The 22,863-nt window shown below is 38.2% G+C and overlaps 2 non-coding genes across 2 annotated transcripts; one reads left to right on the top strand and one right to left on the bottom strand.

Annotated features, from left to right (window-relative positions):
• Positions 1–1,000: 1,000 nt before the first annotated feature.
• On the bottom strand, positions 1,001–1,107 carry LOC120262639. Its single transcript, XR_005536900.1, has one exon. It is a non-coding gene; the product is annotated as a small nucleolar RNA R71 (small nucleolar RNA).
• An 8,281-nt stretch (positions 1,108–9,388) lies between these two features.
• LOC120262672 lies at positions 9,389–9,496 on the top strand. Its single transcript, XR_005536930.1, has one exon. It is a non-coding gene; the product is annotated as a small nucleolar RNA R71 (small nucleolar RNA).
• The last annotated feature ends 13,367 nt before the right edge of the window (positions 9,497–22,863 follow it).

Here is a 22,863-nt window from a genome sequence, read left to right as displayed (position 1 = left end):
TGGCGTCGTTGCTTAGGAATAAGAGTTTTGGAAGTATTTGCAGTTTTCTACTTTAGCTATTTGATTGATTGCCCGCAAGTGTACGGGATCGCCAAGTAATACGCTGTAAGTGACACAGGGGTCATAGTATTCCACGGGGCCAAGGAAGTATTATTACTCACTCTTCATCTATTATCTAGCCTACAATTCTTAGTATGAAGAACAAATGAAATAAAATAAAATAAAATAAACTAACTAATCTATGGCCGGGTAACTAGCACACGGATGTAAATAAACAAGAGAGTATCAAGGATGAGAAGGGAGTGTTTGGACAAGGAATCCACCTAGGGTTGTCATTAAGTCCCGAACTAGGATGAGTTAAAGATGCATTGATGATGATTGAGACCTAGAGACCTCATGAGTAGATTAGCCCCAATCTCTCGGTGACTAATCTCTAATCCCATACGAATGTTGATCAGAATCTCTTGCCGATCAACACACCTATGATCGCATTAATTTCAAGGAAATCTCTAGGTGATGCAAACATTGGAAGAAAAACTCATAGACGGGGAAAGGAACCTGTACAAGAATAGACAAATCAAGCTGAGATAGAAGTTGAAAGGGTGTGACAATATAGCAGAGCAATATGAGCAGCAAAGACAGTCTCATATTATGCAAGACCAGCAGTTCTTAGCACGCAATCTAGCATTATGAGGCCACCTATTACAGCTCAGAGCTTTGAACTCGAGCCAGGCTTTATCCAGTTGTTACAGCAGTCCACACAGTTTAATGGTTTGGCTGATGAGGATCAGAACAATCACATTTAAAATTTCTTGGAAGTGTGTGATATGCTCAAGATTAATGGGGTTACGGATGATGCCATCATGTTGAGGGCCTTCCCATTTTCCTTGAAGGGGAGAGAGAAAAGTGGTTACACTCATTGCCTTAAGCATCGATTACTACTTGGGAGGGGATGGTAGAAGCTTTCCTAGCTTGATACTTTCCTCCTGGAAAATCTGCAAAGCTCAGGATTGAAATATGCTCTTTTGTGCAAACGGAATTATAGTCCCTTTTTGAGACATGGGATAGGTTCAAGGATCTCCTGCAGGTATGTCCTCAATATGTGTTCCCTGAGTGGATGATTATCTAAACCTTCTAAAATGGTTTGAACCCAAGCACGAATCAATTACTTGATGCTGCAGCAGGAGGTACCTTAGGTAGTAAAACCCCCGACGAAGCCCAAAAGCTCATTGAAAGAGATGGCTATGACTAGTTATCAGTATAACACACGAGAAAAGAATACGGTAGCTAGACTTCATGAGATTGATGCAGTTACATCATTGGTAGCCCAGGTTGAGTCCTTTAGCAAGAAGTTAAATACTCTAACTTCTCCTAGATTGGTGACAGTGATGAGTTGCATAGGGTATGGAGGAGGGCATGCTTTATCTGATTGCCTGATTGCTATTAGTGGTACAACTTCAGTGGAACAGGTGGATTTTGTAGGAAATACAATTAGGGGTCAAGGAAATCCGTATAGTAATACCTATAATCCGGGGTGGAGGAGCCATCTAAACCTTTCTTTGAGTAATCAAGGGCAACAAAAGGCTATGGCACCACCGGGTTTCTAACAACAATAACAAGCCCCAACAATAACAAGCCCCGAATATGAAAAACAGAGTTTCATGGTTGGAGAACTAGATGATTGATTTGGAGAAGCCTTTGACCAAGTTCATTCAATCTTCAGATACGAGATTCCAGTCGGTTGAAGCCACACTTCTTAACCACACCGCTTCATTACATAACTTGGAGAACCAAGTGGGACAAATTGCGAAGTCACTTCGGAAAGACCTCAAGAGGGTTTGCCTAGCAACACAGAGACAAATCCAACAGAGCATGCGAAGGCGATCACTTTGAGGAGTGGTCGTAAAGTTGAGAGTAAATTCCCTACTGAGAAGACAATGGCTGAGTCACCTAAAGAAGTAGAAGTGGAATAAAGAGCTAAAGAGGAGGAGGTGGCACTCCCACCTTATAAGCCAAGAATTCCTTACCACTCAAGACTAAAGAATGACCAAAATGATGAACAATACATGATGTTTTTAGGTCTATTCAAGCAGTTGTAAATCAACATCCCATTTGTGGAGGCGTTGTCTTAAATGCCTTGATATGCAAAGTTCCTTAAAGATCTCTTAACCAACAAGAGGAAGTTGGAGGAAAGTGTATCTGTGATCTTAGATGCTTCATGTTCTGCAGTGTTGTAAGAATATGCCGAACAAGAAGAAAAACCCCGGTAGCTTCATCATTTCATGCAACATTGGTAATTTGGGTGAAGAGAAGGCATTGACGGATTCAGGGGATACCTTATACATTCTTTCAGATGCTAGGTTTGGGAGAACCTAGGCCCACTAGAATGACACTTCAATTGGTCGATAGATCAGTTAGACATCTGATGAGTGCACTTTGTCTATATGTTTTCATGCTCTAAATCTATCATTTTACTTGTTCTCAAGTTTACTTTTATGCATGAGCAGTGCTATTATGGGTATTTTGGTTATATGTGTAGGAATAGAGGGCCTCGATGTAATTTGGAGTGAAAACGGGAAGAAAATGAGAGAATACTTAAAAAGAGTTCAAGTTCTCAAGCTGGACAAAAGATGGACACGCTCATGTCATGCCCAGTGAATATCTCAGCCTGATGTTGATCCAGCATGAAATTTATGTAGAAGGGTGTTCTCAAGCTTGACACAGTTAGGACATGATCGTGTCCATGCTACTAAAAAAACCAGGCTAAAGGTAATTATATTTAAGAATAAACGACATGCGTTGGGTGCTCCTGACATGCTCGTGTCACACCATTGCACGGTCAAGACACAACCATGTCCCTTCTACTATTTCTTCCAGGTAGGGCATGCCTTTTCACTCAGTTCTTCCCCGACATGACACGGTCTGGACACGCTCGTGCACCGACAGTGTTAAGCCCAAATCTCCTCTTTTTAACTCCAGTTTTTAGGGTTTCAAAATCATCTTTGTTCGGGGATCTTCTTCTCCACCGTTAGGGCATTGATGAGAGCGAAGATCAAGCTTATCCACACCTTCTAAGGCAATAAGGAGCGAGTCAAAGGCACAAGGCAAGTGGTGCTCACACACAGAGCACGACATTAGAGGAAAATCTCAAAGAAAAGGGAGTCATGTCTTCTTTTTTTAGATCTAGTGTTATCTCCTCCATGTTGTACACACCCATGAGGCGAAAAGAAAGAAGTATGAAGTAGAAAAACAAATGAAAAAGTAAATGACTAAAGTAACCAAGTCTTAGTGTTCCTAATATCTCCTTCCCTGGCAGCGGCGCCAAAAACTTGACACACCTATTTGTGTGTGTACCATAAGTGCACCAGTATCAAAGTAATAAAGTACCCAGTGAGTTGGGTAGTCAAATCTATAGGGAATAAAAGTATTAGTAGTAACCACTTCTCAGTTATCTATTTAGAATCAATATTATGGTGAAATGAACTCTATGGTAAGAATATGAATATTGTAAGTAAGCAAGGAAAAGTAAAGATAAGGGCAAGTCTCAATCAATAAAGACAAAGTACCTGGGCAATGCTCCTCCTAGGATCTAACATGAAGCACAAGACTTACTATATATTTCTAAACCGAGTTAAATGAGTTGAGGTAAATTAAGAATAATCGATCCTTACCTTCAAGCCACCGATACTAGTCCCCTACGAGGTCCCGGTAGAGAAATCGCTCAATCTCACACCTCACACCACATATGACCGCAATGGACTCTCGGAATTTCTGAGAGTATAACTGATTCCTAAAGATAGATCTAACAGTACTTCTAGGTGAAAGATCCCTAACCACCTACAAGGTCCTGGTGGAGAAATCTCTCAATCCCACGCCTCACACCAAATATGGGTTGCATAAAGCCTAGGGAATAAGGAGATAGGAAGCACTCATCAGAGAGGAAAGGGGACACTCCACTATCTCATGCCTCACCCTCTCAACCCTCTTCAATCTTGGAGTTCTAACCCTAATGGAGACCTCTCTCTCATCAAGGCAACATATCATGCAATACAAATCAATCACAAGGATTAATATGACATGCATGCAATGAGAAAACAAGATTAAAACTCAATTAAACTGGGATTCAATAGAAAACATAAAGTAAATCAATACAAAGATATGATCCTAGGGTTGACATGCCCAAATACCTACTAAGGTTTAGCCCTCCATTGGGAAAATTACAAAGCAAAGAATAATGGAATGAAAAGCAATAAAAACTATAGAATAAAACCCCTTGAATTCATGATGATGGCAATGATGGGTCGCTCAACATCTTGAAGGATCCCTCTCCGAAGCTAGGTTGCCGAAGGCTGGCTTCATGCTATGATGGAGAAAAGATCTATCAAAGTTGGTGAAGAATGCCCCCCAAATTTGCCAAAGACCCCCTCTTAAAAACCTAGCCGTTTCACCCTTCAAACACTTGTAAAAAGTCTCCAAAGAATATGGCAAAATGACTATTTATAGTCAATAACTGTATCTATCATGTGCCTCCATGCGACCGTGTGATTCTTCACACGGCCGCGTGGGTTGCAGAAATTTCCACGCGACCGCGTGGAAATTTCATGTAATCGCATGAATAGTGACTCTTCTCTTGAGGCTACATGGTCTAGCAGACGTCCATGTGGTAGTTTATGAGGCTTCTCATCATTGAATCATTATTAGGAAGCTCTTGTATTCTTCACACAAGTCAGGATATAGGAATGTGACTGCCTTTGTGTTCTTTCAACTCATAATTTGGCTTGAATTCTCTTAGAAATTGGTACACACCCCCATGTACATAAGCTCCTCTCGTATCTTGATCCTTGTGTTGTACAAAAACTTCCCAAAATGTGCCTTCATAACCTATCTTTTCTTCTTTTTCTTCCTTTAAGGTATTCACAGTTTATTTGCATAAAGGAACACAAAATACACTTTATGAGACATAAACCATGGTAAAAATGAAGCTCGATGCATGGAAAACATATAGAAAAATAAGCACTTATCAAACATCTTGGCCAAGTGATGTGTTCTCCTCAAGTGCATGGGTCGCACACAAGCAATACAGTGGTACCCCGTTAGGGGTAAGGTTGTTGAACCTCAAGAGCTGGACTTAAAGTACTAATCTATCTTCTGATATTCAGTCAAACAAAGAGTGGTTAAAGATTTAATTAAGAACTAATAGTAAAAGAGTGAATCACGGTAGAAATTGGGGGTTTAGGATTGTTTTTTCAACTACAAGAAAGCAATGCCCCGAAACGATCCCTATGAGTTATAGTATGCTGACTTGAGCCCTAAAGCAATGTTGTATCTATACTTCTCAAACACACCAAGTCATACCAAGATAACTAAATTACCAAGGCAGCTGTGCAATTTAAGCCATCAAGAAATGCAAACACAAGAATAAACACAAGAAACTTAAAGAACTCCGTAATCATTAACAATCAAGTAGTTAAAGCATACAAAACCACATATTTCAACATCGCGGAGTACTTTGGACTGTTAGCCCCTCATTGATGGGTACAACAAGAAAGACATAAATGAAGAGCAAGCAAAAAAAGACATGACTCCGTTCTACTGATGATGATCTTCCTTGTCGAGCTCCGTATGCTCAACCCCACTTCTATTGTGCCTCTGACTCCTCCTTGATCCCCTTAGAGTGTGTGGTGAAGCATGATCTTTACCCTCTTCAGTGTCCTCCCAGTGAAGAGTTGACTCCCCGAACAAAGATGAGATCAAAACCCTAAAAAGCTGGAGTTAAAAAGGATGTCTTCAAGCTCGACATGGTCTAAGCATGATCATGCTTCGACCGTGTTCCCATGAACTATCTTTGAGTAAATTAGCTAAGTGTTTGACTGAGATTTTTAGTGGGAGACAGCGTGGTCATGCTTGGCTTATGTTTCCATGAACATGATCGTGCTAGGAGCCTCTAGCACGTGCTTCCCCCATTGAGAAGAATAAAAACTCCAGCCTGAGATATTCAGGGGGAGGGACACGATCGTGTTTCAACAGTGTATGTCTCGGTGTCACACTCCTGCAAGCTTCTTCACTTGATCCACACCAGACTGGGAGATTCAGGGGATAGAGCAGGACTGTGCTCTATCCATATTTAGCTTGAACACTTAGCATTTCTTCCATTTTCCTTCATCCGATGACCTGATTTAATCCTACTTATATCGACCTCCTCAATTCCTGCATCATTAACCAACATACCCAGAATAGCACCGAATATATACAAAGAAGTGCTAAAAGACATAAAAAAGTATGAATTTAAGGGTAAGAAAACATAATATGAATTGCACTCATCAAATACCCCCACATTGAATCATTGCTTGTCCTCAAGCAATCACACATCACTCAAATGAAAAGAAGGAGAGTGCATCACCTCTGATCTCAAGAAAAACTTGGACTTCTTAAACAAAGGGAAAGCAACAAGAGTTAGGAACAATAAGGAGACTCAATGAATGGATACACTCTTATTTCTAAGGACTTGTGTGTGCGTAAACCCTAAATCTAGTGCCTCACAAACCTCAGGTTTTAATCTAGCAAAATTAAACCTACAATTGACTATTTACAATGGGTAGTAGCTTCATACACCCTAGAGGTAGGCTTCTCTCTTGGTAGGTCATCAAATGTACAATTGTAATCCCCAAAATTCAACTACTCAAGAGTAGCTTTCACTCTTCTAGGGTAATAGCTCTTTCTACCATCTCTTCACAAAGTATTTAAAAATAACCAGTAGGGAATCCCACATGGGATCTGATTTTCAAAGTTTCTTTTTTTGTAAACATAAGAAAACATGCGGCTCCATAATTAGGGTTGAGTGATAAACTTGAGCCTTCGAAGTAAGAGAGAGACTACAATATGGATCTCAAATAATTAACTAACACACAAGTGTTTCCCTAAGGTTAAGAAGCTCAACATGTCATCGATCATCGACCATCATCGGTTATTAAATTTGAAGAGGACGTGGGCTATGATGATTGTGTGCTCGAGCGAAGGAGTTCTATTTTGTTGACCCTGCCCTTGTCCTATGACACACCCCTTGCGTGTGACCGGCAAGTGCACAGGTTTGTCGAACTAATAAATCCCAAGTGAGTGGGTTATCGTATCCACAAGGAATAGTGAATAGAAATACAACGATTGCTACTTAACTAAGTGAAGATGAAATAATAATAGTGTGGATAAGATCAATATGTGTGAGGCTAAAGAAAATAAGAAAGAGAGGCACGATAAAATGAGAGGGAATGCAATCGATAGAAAGTGGGCACTCGGACATTGCTCCACTCGGACATTGCTCCCCCTAGGGTTATTGATTCAATTGAAAGACCAACAATTATGTCTCCTAACTGATGCTTAATGAGTATCGGAAATCCTAAAATACACAGTACTAAACCTAAGGTTAACCATGACTAACTCTACACTATGTAACGATGGAGAATTCGCTTAGTCTCAACACCTCACACTGTACAAAGTTTCAAGAAGTCCTACGGATTCCAAGTGATAAACCCTATTCTTATATGTAGATCTAACCCTTTGCTCCAGGTGAAAGACCCCTAGTCACGATTAAGCCCCAGATACTAAGGATTACTTCAACGCTTCACTTTGTTGCTCACGCAACTAAGCCCCAGCGGAGTTCCTCTCTTAGCACTACACTCTATTGTGACCGCAAAGAACTCTAGGAAATGGAGGTAGGATAAATCACACCGGAGGGGAAAGGGGACGCTCCATTATCTCTCGACTCACCCTCTCGGCCCTCTCCAATCTTGTTTTGTTTAACTCTCATGGTGTATCACTCACTCACAAGGATCACCAATGTAGACTCTCAACCCTAGTGTCACTCTAAGGGAGAAATCATTCAACAAACATTCAAAATTGGAACTCAGTTAAGGACATCAATTAAGGAAAACATAATAAAAGGTCAATGAAACAATAGCATCCTAGGGTTTAGAAGTCCAAGTACCCACTAGGGGGTTTAGCTCTCCATGGAGCAAGATACAATCAATGATGAAATTGAAAGTAAAAAAGATGTAATCCATAAGAAAACCCCCCTTGGTATTCGTGTCGATGGTCTTATGGAGTAGCCTCCTCCTCTCCTAAGATCCCCTTGTTAAGCCTAGGGCACGCCTCGCCTGATCAGTGCCGACGAAAGCTTCTCTAATAACTATCTTCTAAGAGAAACGAGATGTCGAAGCCGTAGAACCACTCCAAAAGCCTTGCCAAAGCCCCTCTAAACCCTAGCCGCAAGCCTCTCAAAGATGGAGAAAAGATGGAAAAAAGAATGAAAAATGGATCCCCAAATCGGTACAAGTCACGCTTTATAAAGGGTTGGAATCGGGCATCCACACAGGCGTGGGTAATTTCCACACGCCCGTGTGGATTTCTTGAAATCTGATTTTCTACGAGGCTGTAAACAGTAATTGCTATAGTAAATTGCTACATTGATTTGCTACATTACCTGCTACAGTACTCCGCCAAAATATTCCCGAATTCACACTTTTCATCGAGGCAACATAAATGGGCACACGTCTATGCCGTAGATCGCATCGCTTCTTCAATCAAATGCCATATTGGTGAAGATCTTGCTAACATTGCTCAAGTCAGGATACGCAAATGTTACCGTCTTCGTGCCCCTCCAAACCATGTAATTGGTTGAGTGCATGGAGGTTGGCACACATTCACGTATCTTTGATCACAACTTGTGTCTTCACATTTGTTCACTCCAAAACTTCATCAACAAAGTGCAATCACAATCTACTTTGGCTTCTTTCTTTTATTATTTGGCTCCACAACCCTTCATGCATGAAAGTTCACAAATACACATGGATTAGCGCTAAAATTTGATAAAAGTAATGCTCATCGTAAGAAAATAATACTTCATATTACTAATACACAAGCACTTATCATCCTGATTAGTTCCGTGAAAAGTTGGGATGGTTTTTCCACCCAGGATTATAGGTGTTACTGTATGGGTTGTTCTGAAATCGGTGATTATGTGCAACAAAATCCACCTGTTTGAACTGACCTTCACCCATATCAGTAGACCCGACTAGTTTTCACATGGGGGCACCCAACTATCACCAGATGGTCCACTACCTAAGGAGATCGATTGCATTGTATCTAACCGCTTCGTGATAGCTTCAACCTGCACGGCCAATGTGGTGACAACATCCACTTGATAGATCCCGAGTGTCTTGACGAGTTTGCTTATCTCAAAACTCCATTGGTAGCCATTACTTGCGTCTCTTTGATAAAAGTGTATACTGCACTTGGTTGCTTGTTGCATAATGATACCCCCAAGGCTGCATCGAGCATTTGCTTGGTAGATAAATTCAGCCCATTATAAAAAATCTGGATTTGCATCTATTCCACAATTCCATGTGGTGGGCACTTTCTCAGCATTTCCTTATACCTTTCCCAAACATCGTATAAGGATTCAAACTCAAACTGTGTAAAAGGATGAGATGTCGTTTCTAAACTTAGTGATCTTTGCGAGGGGAATATTTTGTGATGAAAGTGTCCGAGGTTTGCTTCCATGTTGTCAATGACCCTTCGGCAAGGAATTTAGCCACTGTCAAGCTTTTCCTCGCAATATGAATATAAAGAGTTAAAGACGAACGGTCTCCTCGGAGACATTATTCACCTTAAAAGTATTGCAAATCTCAAAGAAATTCCTTATGTGCTCATATGGGTCCTCATCTTGAAATCCATCGAACTAACACATTTGTTGTACCAATTGAATGAGATTAGGCTTTAATTCAAAATTGTTTGAGACAACCAGAGGTAGAACAATATTGAAGGATCCTTCTACGAAGCTAGGTTACCTAAGGCTCCCTCGATGCTATGACGGAGAAAAGATCTATCAAAGTTGGTGAAGAACGCCCCTAAATTTGCCAAAAAAACTCCTCTTTAAACCCTAGCCGCTTTGCCCTTCAAATGCTAGCAAAAAGTCTCTAAAGAAAAGGGTAAAAGGGTTATTTATAGTCATAAACCATGCCTGTCACATGCCTCCATGAGACCGTATGACATTTCACACGCCCGCGTGAGCTACAAAAATTCCAATCCGACCTCATGGAATTTTCACTCGGTTGCGTGAACAATGTTTTTGCTACATTGCTGCTACATGGTCGAGCTTACACACTCTTCTCTTGAGGCCACATGGTTGAGCACACATCCATGTCATAGGTTATAAGACTTTTCATTGTTGAATCATCATTTGGAAGCTCTTGCATTCTTCATAAATGTAGGGACATGGGGGTGTGACTTCCTTTATGCCCTTCCAATTCACAAATTGGCTTGAATTCTCTTGGAAGTTGGCACACACCTCCATGTACATGAGCTCCTCTTGTGTCTTGATCCTTATTTTCACAAAAACTCCCAAAATGTGTCTTCATAACCTATCTTTGCTTTTTTTTCTTCCTTCAAGGCATTTACAACAAAATTGCACAAAAGAATAGTTACACAAATTCAGACTTTCAGTATGATATTGATGACCAAAAATCCACTTCAGGGTTTAATTATATTCACTCTTAATGGTGAAGTAGTGAGATGAAATAGTTATAGGGTACTATGCAGATTCCACCACTAAGACTAAATATGTTGTTGCATCAAAGGTTGTTTGGATTAAGAAGTTCTTGATAAAACATCTGGTGGTTCCAAATATGGAGTTCTTGCTATCACTTTATTGTGACAACAATAGAGCTATAGCATAGGTAAAGGAACCAGGGTCTCATAGTAAATCCAAGCATATCGAGCGTCGGTACCACATCATTCGAGAGATTGATGGAAGAGGCGACATAGCCATCTAGAAAATAGCCTCAGCGGATAATTTAGCTGACCCACTAACTAAGCCACTAACACATGCCATGCTAGATTGACATCTTTAGAAGATGGTTGTATGATACCTTAGTGGTTGGCATTGAGTGCAAATGGGAGATTGTTAGGATTATGCCCTCGAATACCAACGAGGATACTTGTATTAGGGCATTTCATTTGTATTATACATTCTTATTATTATTAAGTTGCCATTTATTTTGATGTTCATATAAATATTGTAATGGCATTTTAATTAGTTTTGAACATGCAGTCCATGTATATTAAGTTAAATCTTTTACTCATTGTGGGATACAAAGGAGAGCACTAGAAGGGTTTGGTACTTATACACTTAAATCGTTCGCAAATCAGAGAATCTTTAATTGGGTGATAAGTGCTTGTGTATTAGTAATACGAAGTATTCTTTTCTTACAATGAGCATTACTTTTCTCAAATTTTATCTCTTATACATGTGTATTTGTGTTACTTTTGTGTAGGTAGGGTTGCGGAGATAAGTATGGAAGAAAGAAGCTAAAGTAGGTCATGAATGCATGTTGTTGATGAAATCTTGAAGTGAACAAACGTGAAGACATAATTCGTGCTCAAGGACACATGAGTGTGTGCCAACATCCATTATGCTTGAGTGAACATGCAAAGTGGAGGGGCACAAAGGCAGTCACACTCATGTGTTCTGACTTGTGTAAAGCTAGCAAGATTGTCGGCAAATGTGATTTTGTTGAAGAAGCAACGCGATCTACTACATGAATGTGTGCCCATTCATGTGGCCTCAATGAAAAGTGTGGATTTGTGAGTATTTTGGCGGAGTACCGTAGCAGGGTACTGTAGAAAATCATTGTAGCAAAGTTACTGCAGCAATCACTATTTACAGGCCGCAGAAAATCAATTCCTGCAGATTCACAAGGGGATGTGAAAATTCCACACGCCCGTGTGGATGCCGATTCCAGCCTATTTAAGTCACGTTTCCAGCCCGATAAAGAGAATCCTTTTCCCAACTTTTGCCGATCTCTTCACCATCTTTGGAGGCGCTAGCAGTTATGGTTTAGAGGGGCTTTGGCAAGGCTTTTGTAGTGGTTCTATGGCTTTCAACACCACGTTCCTTCAAAAGAGAGTTATGGGGGAGCTTTTGTCGGCATCGATTCGGTAAGGTGTACCCTAGGCTTGACGAGGGAACTTTTGGAAAAGATGCGGCCACTCCACAAGACCATCGATATGAATACCATGGGGGTTTTACTTATAGATTGCATGCTTTTACTTTTAATTTTATTATTGATTGTATCTTGCTCCATGGAGAGCTAAACCATTAGTGGGTTCTTAGACTTGTAAACCCTATGATGATATTATTTCTTTGACCTTTCTTTTATCTTTCTTTAATTGTTGTCTTTAATTGAGTTCCAATCTTCAATGCTTGTTTAATGGGTTTTCCCTTAGAGTGACACTAGGGTTGAGAGCCTAGATTCGTAATCCTTGTGAGTGAGTGACGCACCATGAGGGTTAGACAAAGCAAGATTGGAGAGGGTCGAGAGGGTGAGTCGAGAGGTAGCGGAACGTCACATTTTCCCTCCGGTGTGATTTATCCTACCTCCACATTCCAAGAGTTCTTTGCGGTCATAATAGAGTGAAGTGCTAAAAAAGGAACGGTTGACCTCCGGTGTGATTTATCCTACCTCCACCGGGGCATAGTGTAGGATTAGTCACGGTTGACTTTAGGTTTGGGACTGTGTATTTTAGGATTTCCACGACTCATTAAGCATCAGTTAGGAGACATAATAGTTTGTTTTCCACTTGAAGCAATAGTCCTAGGGGGAGCAAAGTCCGGGTGCCCCACTTTCTATCGATTGCCTTTCCTCTCATTCATTTTTATAGCGTCTCTCTTCCTTCTTATTTCCTTATTTTCGTTTTCATTAACTTTGTTCACACCATTATTGATTCATCTTCATTTTAGTTAAATAGCAATCTTTGTGTTTCTAATCACTATTCCCTATGGATACGACTACCCACTCACCAAGGTATTATTACTTCAACAAATCTGTGCACTTGCGGTACACAAGCAAAAGGGCATTTTCATTAGGCGTTAAAGGTTCATAAGGATTTGTATGACATATACTTTGACAAAGAGTGCTAGTTGAACACTATGGAAAAGTGGGCGCATATATCATAAATACATAACTGGGATTTGTGTATTCGAGCATGACTCGCAATAATCCAATCACATGGGTTTTACTCTTTGACAGTCAATGATTGGGATTGTTGGTTATGATCATATGCGTAGGCCATAGACTTGAGGTATCATGATCACAATGTGCTTGTGACGTCTAGTCTGTTACTAGAGTCGTTAGGCTCACTTTACCTTTTGGTAAAGTAAGATGCGGCCAAATTGCATGTAAACCGTAAATGCACGGGTGTCGAAGTAATAATTACCCCGGTGAGTGAGTAGTCGAATCCACAGGGAAATGGAAGTATTAGTATAAACCACTACCAAGTTATTTAGTCGGAATCAATGGATGTGATGAAATGAACTAATGGCAAAAAAAGGAAATTTGCAAGTAAAAGGGCAAGATATTAAGTAAAAGAGATCTCAATCAGTGAAGATGAGGTATTCAGGCAATGCTCCCCCTAGGATCTAACACGAAGCTCAAGATTCGCTAAATGTTTCTAAACCGAGTCTAAAGAGTCAATATAATCCAAGAACAACCGGCCCTGGCCTCTAAGCCACCGGTACTAGTCCCCTACAAGGTCCCGATGGAGAAATTGCTCAATCTCAACACCTCACACCCCATATGACTGCAATGATATCTAGGGATACCTAAGAGTAAAACAGATTCCTAAGGATAGATCCAACCCTATTTCCCAGCGAAGAATCCCTAACCCCCTACAAGGTCCTGGTGGATAAATCTATCAATCGCACAGCTCACACCAAATATGGTTGCATAGAGTCTATGGAATATAGAGATAGGTAACACTCAATCGGAAGAGAAAGGGGACACTCCACTATCTCATGACTCACCCTCTCAACCCTCTTTAACCTTGTTGTTCTAACTCTAATGAAGACATCTCACATCAAAGTAATAAATCATGCAATATAGATCAATCACAAAGATCAGTAACAGATGCAAGCAATGAAATCACAAGGTTAAAACTCAAATCAACTCGGATTTAATAGAAACATAAAGCAAATCAATACAAAAGAATAGATCCTAGGGTTTACATGCCCAAATACCTACTAGGGTTTGCCCTTCATGGGGCAACTTAGAAAGCAATGATGAATATAATGTAAAGCAACGAAAACCATGGAGAAAAACCCCCTCGAATTCATGATGATGGCCTTGATGGGTCGCTCAACGTCTTGAAGAATCCTCCTCTAAAGCTAGGATGCCGAAGGTCCCCTTTATGCTATGATAGAGACAAGATCGATCAAAGTTAGTGATGAACTCCCTCCAATATCGCCAAAGACCTCCTCCAAAAACCCTAGCCACCTTGCAGTCTAAGTGTTTGCCAAAAGCCTCACAAAAAGTCTCTGAAAAATAGGGCAAACGGCTTATTTATAGCCCATAACCGCGACTGTGACGTGCCACTACGCGCCCATATGGATTTTCCACGTACTCGCATGGCTGCAGGAATTTCCACGCATGCGTGTGAACAGTAATTTTGCTACATTTATGCTACAGTAAAATTGCTATGCCGATTTGTTGTATTACTTTGCTATAGTATTTTGCTACAGTGCTTTTTCACAAACATAGTCCAAACACTCTTCTCTTGAGACCACATGGTCGGGCACATGTCCGTGTGGTAGGCTATAAGACTTATCCTCATAAACACATCTTTGAAAGGTCTTTCAATCTTCACAAAGAAGAGGAAAATGAAGATGTGACTGCCTTTGTGCCTTCTAACTAGTAAATTGACTTGAAACTCTTTGGAATTTGGCACACATCTCCACCTTCATGAACTCCTCTCGTGTCTTGGTCCTTTGAATTGAACAAAAACTCCCAAAATTGTGTCTTTATAGCCTAACTTTGCTTCCTTTTGAATTTCAAGGCATTCACAACCTAATTGCACAAAAAAAACACCAAATACACAATATTAGACATAAACCATGGTAAAAATGATGCTCAATGCATGCAAAACATATATAAAAATATATCTACTCAAGCACTTATCATAAAGCTGACCTCGAAGTGTGACTATGTTGAGCAAGTAGCAGTTGTGAGTGATCGCCAAGAAGAAATTTGTTCTCTCAGAAGTAAAACGAGTTAGTATCATATGCAATTATAAGTATGTGAGATTAGAAGACCTTGGCCAAGTCAGTCAAACTAATTGTGTGGGACACAAAGTTTAGTTTGGTAATCTTACTCCACTATAGTTATTTGCATATGATCGAGTTTAGTGAGTTTGACAATTACCATGGTTCTCACTGGGTTGGGATACAAGAACGAAAGGTTTATACACATATGGTAATCATAATCGGAAAGTTTTGTAATGATCTACTCATTCATGTTCAATTGGATTATGACGTGGGGCTACGGGGTTGGCTAGATGTCACCCACTTCTTTTGGTATCCTCCCATTGCCAATCGGAACGAACCTGGAGAGTCACACTTATAGAGATAAAGAATCAATCTCATTTTTGAGTTCAATGGGTAAAATTGCCAATTTATAATTTTACTTCATGGAATGAGTGAAATTTATAATTGAATAATGTTTATCATGTTTTATGAAGTCTCTATAAATATGACTCCTCTCTAACCCTAGAATCAATGAATTAATTTTCTAGTGAGAAAAATCCCCAAACTCTCTTTTCCTCTCTAACCCTAGCCGTTATTTGGAGAAGAAGAGGAGATTGTTTCTTAATTCCGACGTGTGATCTAGAGGCGTGGGACTTTCGTTCGGTGCTAGGAGATCTATGACAATCCGAGAAACAAATTCGGCATATCAAAGGAAAGGCTTTCAAATATTAAACTGTAATTTTCTAGGCATTTCAATTAAATTACGGTGTTCATTAAAAAAATTAGAACATATCACAACTTTATTAATTGTTTAGCATGCTTTTGACGATGTTATTTAATTTTTGCGATATTGCCTAACAGATGCAACCTTGCTTTTGAGCACCCACAAGGATCTTAGAATGTACTTTGGTAGGCATTAGACTCAAGTCAGTATCTTGGACATATAGGAATCATCCCGGGCCATTGCTCTCCTGTTATCGAAGCTCAACCCTAGTCTACTTAGTTCTTCCAGCCCTTTTGCTTTTAATCTTATAGTAGTTAATTTCTTCATCATCATTTCAGTTAACTAGACATTAGAGGATCAATTAGTACTAGAAGTACAGTCCCTGAAGTTTAACAGCCTTTTCCCCTTATGGGGTACCACTTTATTATTAGTAACGATCCATTCGCTTGTAGAGAGTTCATCAGTACTTGCATGCCATGCTCCAGAAAGCCCAAGAAAATCTCAAGATTGATATCAACATTGAAAATTTAGATATTACAAGACCACATATTACAAAATTGAACTTAGGTCTTTCACATTTAATGGAGAATATAAGCCTAGTATGTGAATCCAAGATAACTAAATTGGGGAAAGAAATCCCCGTGATGAATAGTTTTAGAAGGTCTCATAACTCAGCTTTCCTACCATGCCAAGATAGCACAATCAACAATACTCAAGATACCAAGTAAACTGCAAAAAGTTTTTCCCTAGCATATGATTTGAATGTAGAAGAAAATTAAATTTGGTTGTAGTTTGTTCAAATCTGAATAAATAGTTATTAAGTTTGTAACTTATATTTCTTTATTTCGAACTTGCTATTACGTTCTCTGTATAATAGAAGTTACTAACAAGTTGATGTTTTAAAAATACCTTAAACTAATTTTGATTATGAAAAAAAATTATTTAATCCATTTGCAACTAAAAATGTTATTAATTAATGAAATAAAAAAATTAAAAATAAAATAATTTATGTGTACAATTTAATATAACATATATATATATATATATATAATTTTCTTCTAAATACTCTAAACCACTTTTTCTTTATATATATAGTGATGACTTGATTGTTTTTTATAAGTGGGAATCATGCCAAATTACAATCTTTTCCTTTTAAATAAACTCTTGAGAGCAAGCATTGGTATGACATAACTTGCTTGATTTTGCTTACATACATAGATACAGATATATATTATGCAAAATTTCACGTTTTCTTATGAATAATATATATATACCATGATGCATAATCATATTAATGTCTCATATCAATTCAATGCTTGGTTAGAAAAATTAAAGTAAATAGAAAACCATCATTCAGTATAAGTATTGCATAGTTTGGATGCCTATTTTTAATGTTAATAGGTCATGTCATACTAGCGCTTGATCTCAAAAACTCAGTAAAATAGTAAACCATCACTTAGTGTAGATACGCCATGGACCGTGTACCTAACTTTATTGTAGCTTAAAGGTTTGAATTGAAGTTTAGAAATATTTTTTTAAAGAAGTCCTAATTCAAATTTTGGTTTATTATTATTATTTAAAAAAAAAAAGGGAAAAGACCTAATGAATAAGCTGCTCATTAATGTTACGTATCGCATGTTAGTGATCATTAATTGCCTCTAAATGTTTGTAATATATGCCTTGATTTATATGGTATCAACTTCATAATTTTCAAAGGCTACCTTTACATCAATGAATAATCTTATACTATTAAGGTAAACTAAAATATTTTTTTATTTAAAAGAATAAATAAATAAAACATGTGTGTTTCAACTTGTAAGAGTTATGGAATCAATTCCATTTTTATGTTTTCACCTATAAAAAAACATTTTATTAGTATGTTATTAAAATTAAGGATACGAAAATCAACAATTTTTCATTACCATATATATATAGAAGGATCTAATGTAATACAATTTTTTCTTTTCATATATAAAAAAATGAAAACATTTTATTAGAGAAGATAAATATGCTCTTATTAAATACAATTTTAACTGACCTGTTGAATGACTTGTTAATAGTTAAAGATAATCATAATAAGATAGAAGAAAATGATAAATGCATGACATATTTTCAATAATTGAGGAATAATATATCACAATTCATTCTTATTCATCTAACGGAGTCATACCTAGAGATTTGAGAAGATATATAAGGAGTCATTTTAAAATACAACAAATCTAAATGTATGTAATAGAGACAAGAAGAAATCATGCTGAACAAGAATCTATTGCATTTATCATCACAGTAAAATGTTGCGATTTTGAGTGATTCGCATTTCACCACCTTCTTAAGTTATGTGTATATTTGACTAGAGAGACAAATATATTTTCTTTAAATTTAATATTCTACTTATTTTATTTTTGGGAAATTTTTTTTTTGGTAAAATGGTCCGACTCTTTTATGTAATTTAAAAAGAAAAAATATTGAACGTTGTGAAATATTAATGGATATAATTATATAGAGGGCCGGTTCTCTACACAGGTACTTAGATTTAAAATCTAAGGATGATTAATACTGCCCGTTAGATTTGATCGAACGGTTACTCTACATCCATATCTTTTACTCCTTTATAGATGGTTATTTTAGGTTTTCCTCTGAGGTTGACGGCGACTTGGCGGCGGCGACACCAAGCTTTGCACCGGTGAGAAGGGGTAACGCTGCCGAAGTCTTTCTTTCTCGTCCTACGCCTTCTTTTAACTGTCCTTGTTCTCATCCTCATCTATTCCACTCCTTCCTATCTTCTCCATCTTTGATTTTCCCCCTCCAGTAATCTCCGTCCCCTCCTCGCCTCCCGGCCAAAACTCACCACTGTCTTCTCACAAGTTCCCACAAGTTCCTCTGCCTTGCTCCGTCTGCCCCACCATGACATGGAAGTTATGAGTAGCTCCTGCTAGGGCCCACTTTTTGCGCCAATGATGAAGCTGAAGCAGGACAAGAATGCTATTCAGAAGAATGAGGAGAAGCTTGGCAAGGTTTTGGATGTGTATAAGAGGAGGTTGGGAGAGACTCGGTTCTTGGCTGGAGATGAGTTTTCCTTTGCGGATTTATCACATTTGCCCAATTGTCATTGTATTGTTAACGCTGCTGATCAGGGTGGTTTGTTGACAGAAAGGGAGAATGTTGGGAGGTGGTGGAAGGAGATCTCATCGAGGCCATCGTGGATGAAGGTTGTTGAGATGCAGAATGCTCCAAAGGCTGGTTGAGCACTGCTTGATTGGCTGGCTGTTCTTGGTGATGGTTCTTATCTTGTTTTACTTTTTGATGAATTCTGAATGTCTTGAACTGCAGAGCTTTGTGATGTTGTTGTTTGTCTTGTTTTCATGTCTCTATGAATGTTATTGCGGGAGAAGTGATCGACGTTTCAAAGCTTGTATTTTGGCCAGATTTTGGTAGTTTATCTGAACCGTGGGATGTTATCTACTAGTGCTCATCTCGGCCGGCAGCGGTGTCAACCTCTCTGACCTCACTTGTTTCCCCATCTCTTATGGCGAGAAGCTTACAAATCATGCGAACGGACACAGTCTACCATCATGTATGATGGATGATCAAACCCCTCGGGCTTTATGAACGCATTCTATTTTTCATTATATAATTGAAGAGTGGAAGAATGTAACTTCTCATTCTGACTTTTTCAGTTGAAGTTTTTTTTTTATGATGTTATGAGTTTTCATTTGAAATTTTTGTAATTTAGATTCACGTTCATTATTAACTTTCTTTGAATGTTTGTTTCTGAGAAAGAAAAGGTGCAACATTTCAATTGAGAGTGGAAAAACATTAAAAGTTTCCAAAGTGTGTATCCAATTTGGTTTATAACATTCAATTGGTAGAACATTAAAGTATACAAAGTGTGTCTCAAATTTGGTTGTAGAAACAAGTTCAAATTTCTAAGCATTATAATGTACGCCTGCAAATTGCAATCATTTACCTATCTCATAAACCAATTTCTGAGCAACAAGTTGAAGTTTTTGAGCTTTATAAATAAAGTCATCCATAACATCATCAAAGTCATCTACCAATAAATTAAAGATGAATAACAAAAACCTTTAGCTCAAATGAAATTTTACCTGCAATAAATTAACAACAAAAACAAAGAGAAGAACACTAAAAGGGAAGAATTCACTTGTAGCATGAAATTTAAATATAACAAATGTCCAAAACATCAACAAAGTCATCCAATAATAAATTAAAGATGAATAACAACAATTTCAACACAAATAAAATTGTACATGCAACAAATTAACAAGAAAACCAAAAAGGAAGATTTCACTAGTAGTATGAAAATTAAATATAACAAAGGTCTACATCATAGACAAAGTCTTTCAACAAAAAATTAAAGATGAACATAATGTCCACAATCAAAGAAACATACATAGACCAGACATTCACTAATGCCATCCATAAGCTGTTGATTATTAATCTCTTGTATCACACCACCACCTTCTTCATGATGTTGAGATAACTCAAGCTCATTCACATCTATTTCCACATCCTCAAATATAAAATTATCATCTTTACATATTCCATTGGTGATATTTGCCATGATATCCTATAAAGAAAAATACAACCAATATGAATATATCAAAGCATATAAACAAAATCATCATTTTCAATGAGAAAGAAAATCTTCTGGAAATAGTGAACCCATTAAATGTTCTCAAGGATTTTGCTCAACCATAGGAGCAAAATCCTCCTCTTGTTCGCAACTTTCTACACTTTAATTACATTGTTTTTATAATTTTAAATCTAGATGCTTGCTTAATAAACATCACAAATCAACTTTTTTTTCTCTAATTATGTGTCAACTTTTGTTTTAGCTGCCCTTTATTATGCAATAAATAACACCAAATCAAAACATCAAAAATGCCTGATTATATATGCAGATACATGGTTTTATTTTGAATCTGAAGCCTTAATTACTGAGTTGTAAGATTCATTCATGGGTTTTATTTTGCTGATTTTCTCCTCTGTTATATTTTGGTTGTAAGTTGTGTTTATGTTGCAAGATGAAAGGGAAGCTTGGTGGCACCTGTTCAAGTTGACGGCAACTTGGCCGCGACGACTTAGCAGCGAGGGAAATGGGAAGCTTGGTGGCACCGGTTGAAGTTGATGGCAATTTGACCGTGACGACTTGACGGAGAGGAAAATGGGAAGCTTGGCGGCACCTGTTGAAGTTGACGGCAACTTGATCGCGACAACTTGACGGTGAGGAAAATGGGAAGCTTAGCGGCACCTGTTGAAGTTGACGGCAACTTGATCGCGACAACTTGACGGTGAGGAAAATGGGAAGCTTGGCGGCATCTTCGACGACCTTGAGGAAAAAGACGACCTTAGGCCCGATCTCTGTGTTGAAGGCGAGGGAAAAGGGTAGCGCAGGAAGTCACGTGGTTAAAGCAGCTCCACCTTAATAAGTTAACTCATCCTCAGCCATTAGATGTTAATCTAATGGTTGAGAAAGGTCATCCCTAGAATTCCATTCTAAGTACGTCCCCTAGTTGACGAATTGCCAATTATATATATGTGAACAAATAGAGCGTAAAGTTAGATATATTTTGAAATAAAAGTAATTATGAAATAAACAATGAGGAATATATTTGATAAACAACCAATTATGCGTTATAAACAGTTACACCTAATATGATTGACCCAAAATAAAAAATATATATATTTTCATAACAAATTTTAAGAATAAGATTCAAATCCACAGGTAACTGCAATGAAAAAACTGAAACACTGCAAACAATATATGAGTTTCGACAACAAATTACACTTATATTTCCATCTACAAAGTTGACTAAAACTCTCTCTCTCTAATGCATTTCCATCTAACTACTTATTATAAATTATATCTTGCCCTTTCGACCATACAAATCATTCTCACAATTCCATTCTTCTTTTCTAGATTCATTTACTTTGTGTACTCCATAAGTTCATATGATATCCCTAAAATATTTTACCGCAAAATATCGGCAATTATTTATGATAGCATTACTTGATTTTTTTACTTTTTTATTGGTCTCGAGACATTATCAACTTTACCATTCGTAACTGTTGGTGCAAATGCACTTTAATTGGCATGATTTTACACAAAGACAATATGGCATGGCAACCTTTGTGACGTGGCATAATTGATGACATGGGAATGCATGGTGACATGGCAAGGAGTATTGGATTGGAGGCAAATATCTTAAAAATCTTGGTGAAGCTATTTTTAATATGTGTTACAACTTGAACACAAGATTATATCAATACCATATTTAGGTGATTTGATTGGAGACTAAATATGGATGAAGCTTAATTAAAGAAATACCTAATAATGGTATGATTGAAGGCTATTGAAGGTATGATTTGAAGAACCTTAATAGGTATAATTAAAGACATTAAGTAAATGATTGAAGGCATGCCTATTGTTGGCATGATTGGAATGATTGATTGAAGATCTATTCTTCGGAAGATTTGAGGGTCAAACTTGGGTGAATTAAAGATCAAGTTTGGATAGTTTCATGAAGACGCACAAAGACATGCGGCCCTTGCAAGGGGACTACGTGGTGAAGAACTAAGGAGGTAGGCTAGTTGCCGGTAGTCGGGATCGGGAGATCGCGCTGTACCGACTCGGACTAAGCATAACAGGAAGCTTGATGGGTCTTGAGGTCATTTGCAACATAACCAGAACTCAGTCAAGTTAGCAGTCAGGGTTATGTTGCAAGTGGTGTTACAAAATGAGTTGCAAAAGCTAATTTTGGAAGGTTCTAAAGTTAGTAGTCTCGGAGATTGTAAAAGAGGTATAAGCTATATTTGGGAGGTTGAGTCGTCTATATAGGCTATCTTGCTCTGAGATTGGGTGTGACTCTTGAGGAGGAGAGTGTGTGGGCACTAAACAATCTAGAGAGGGTAGTGATCTTTATTCGTGAGAGTGAGTAAAAAAGTGCTTGTACTCAATTATTTTCACCTCTTTTAGTGGATTGTTTATCTCAAAAGCTTGGCCCCCCAGACGTAAGCGAGTGGACGCCTGAACTGGGTTATCAATCTTGTG

This window comes from Dioscorea cayenensis, chromosome 5, assembly GCF_009730915.1.
Source record: "Dioscorea cayenensis subsp. rotundata cultivar TDr96_F1 chromosome 5, TDr96_F1_v2_PseudoChromosome.rev07_lg8_w22 25.fasta, whole genome shotgun sequence".
Lineage (NCBI taxonomy): Eukaryota > Viridiplantae > Streptophyta > Magnoliopsida > Dioscoreales > Dioscoreaceae > Dioscorea > Dioscorea cayenensis.
Note: the sequence above shows the minus strand (reverse complement) of the source record. Positions and strands in the feature narration are given on the sequence as shown.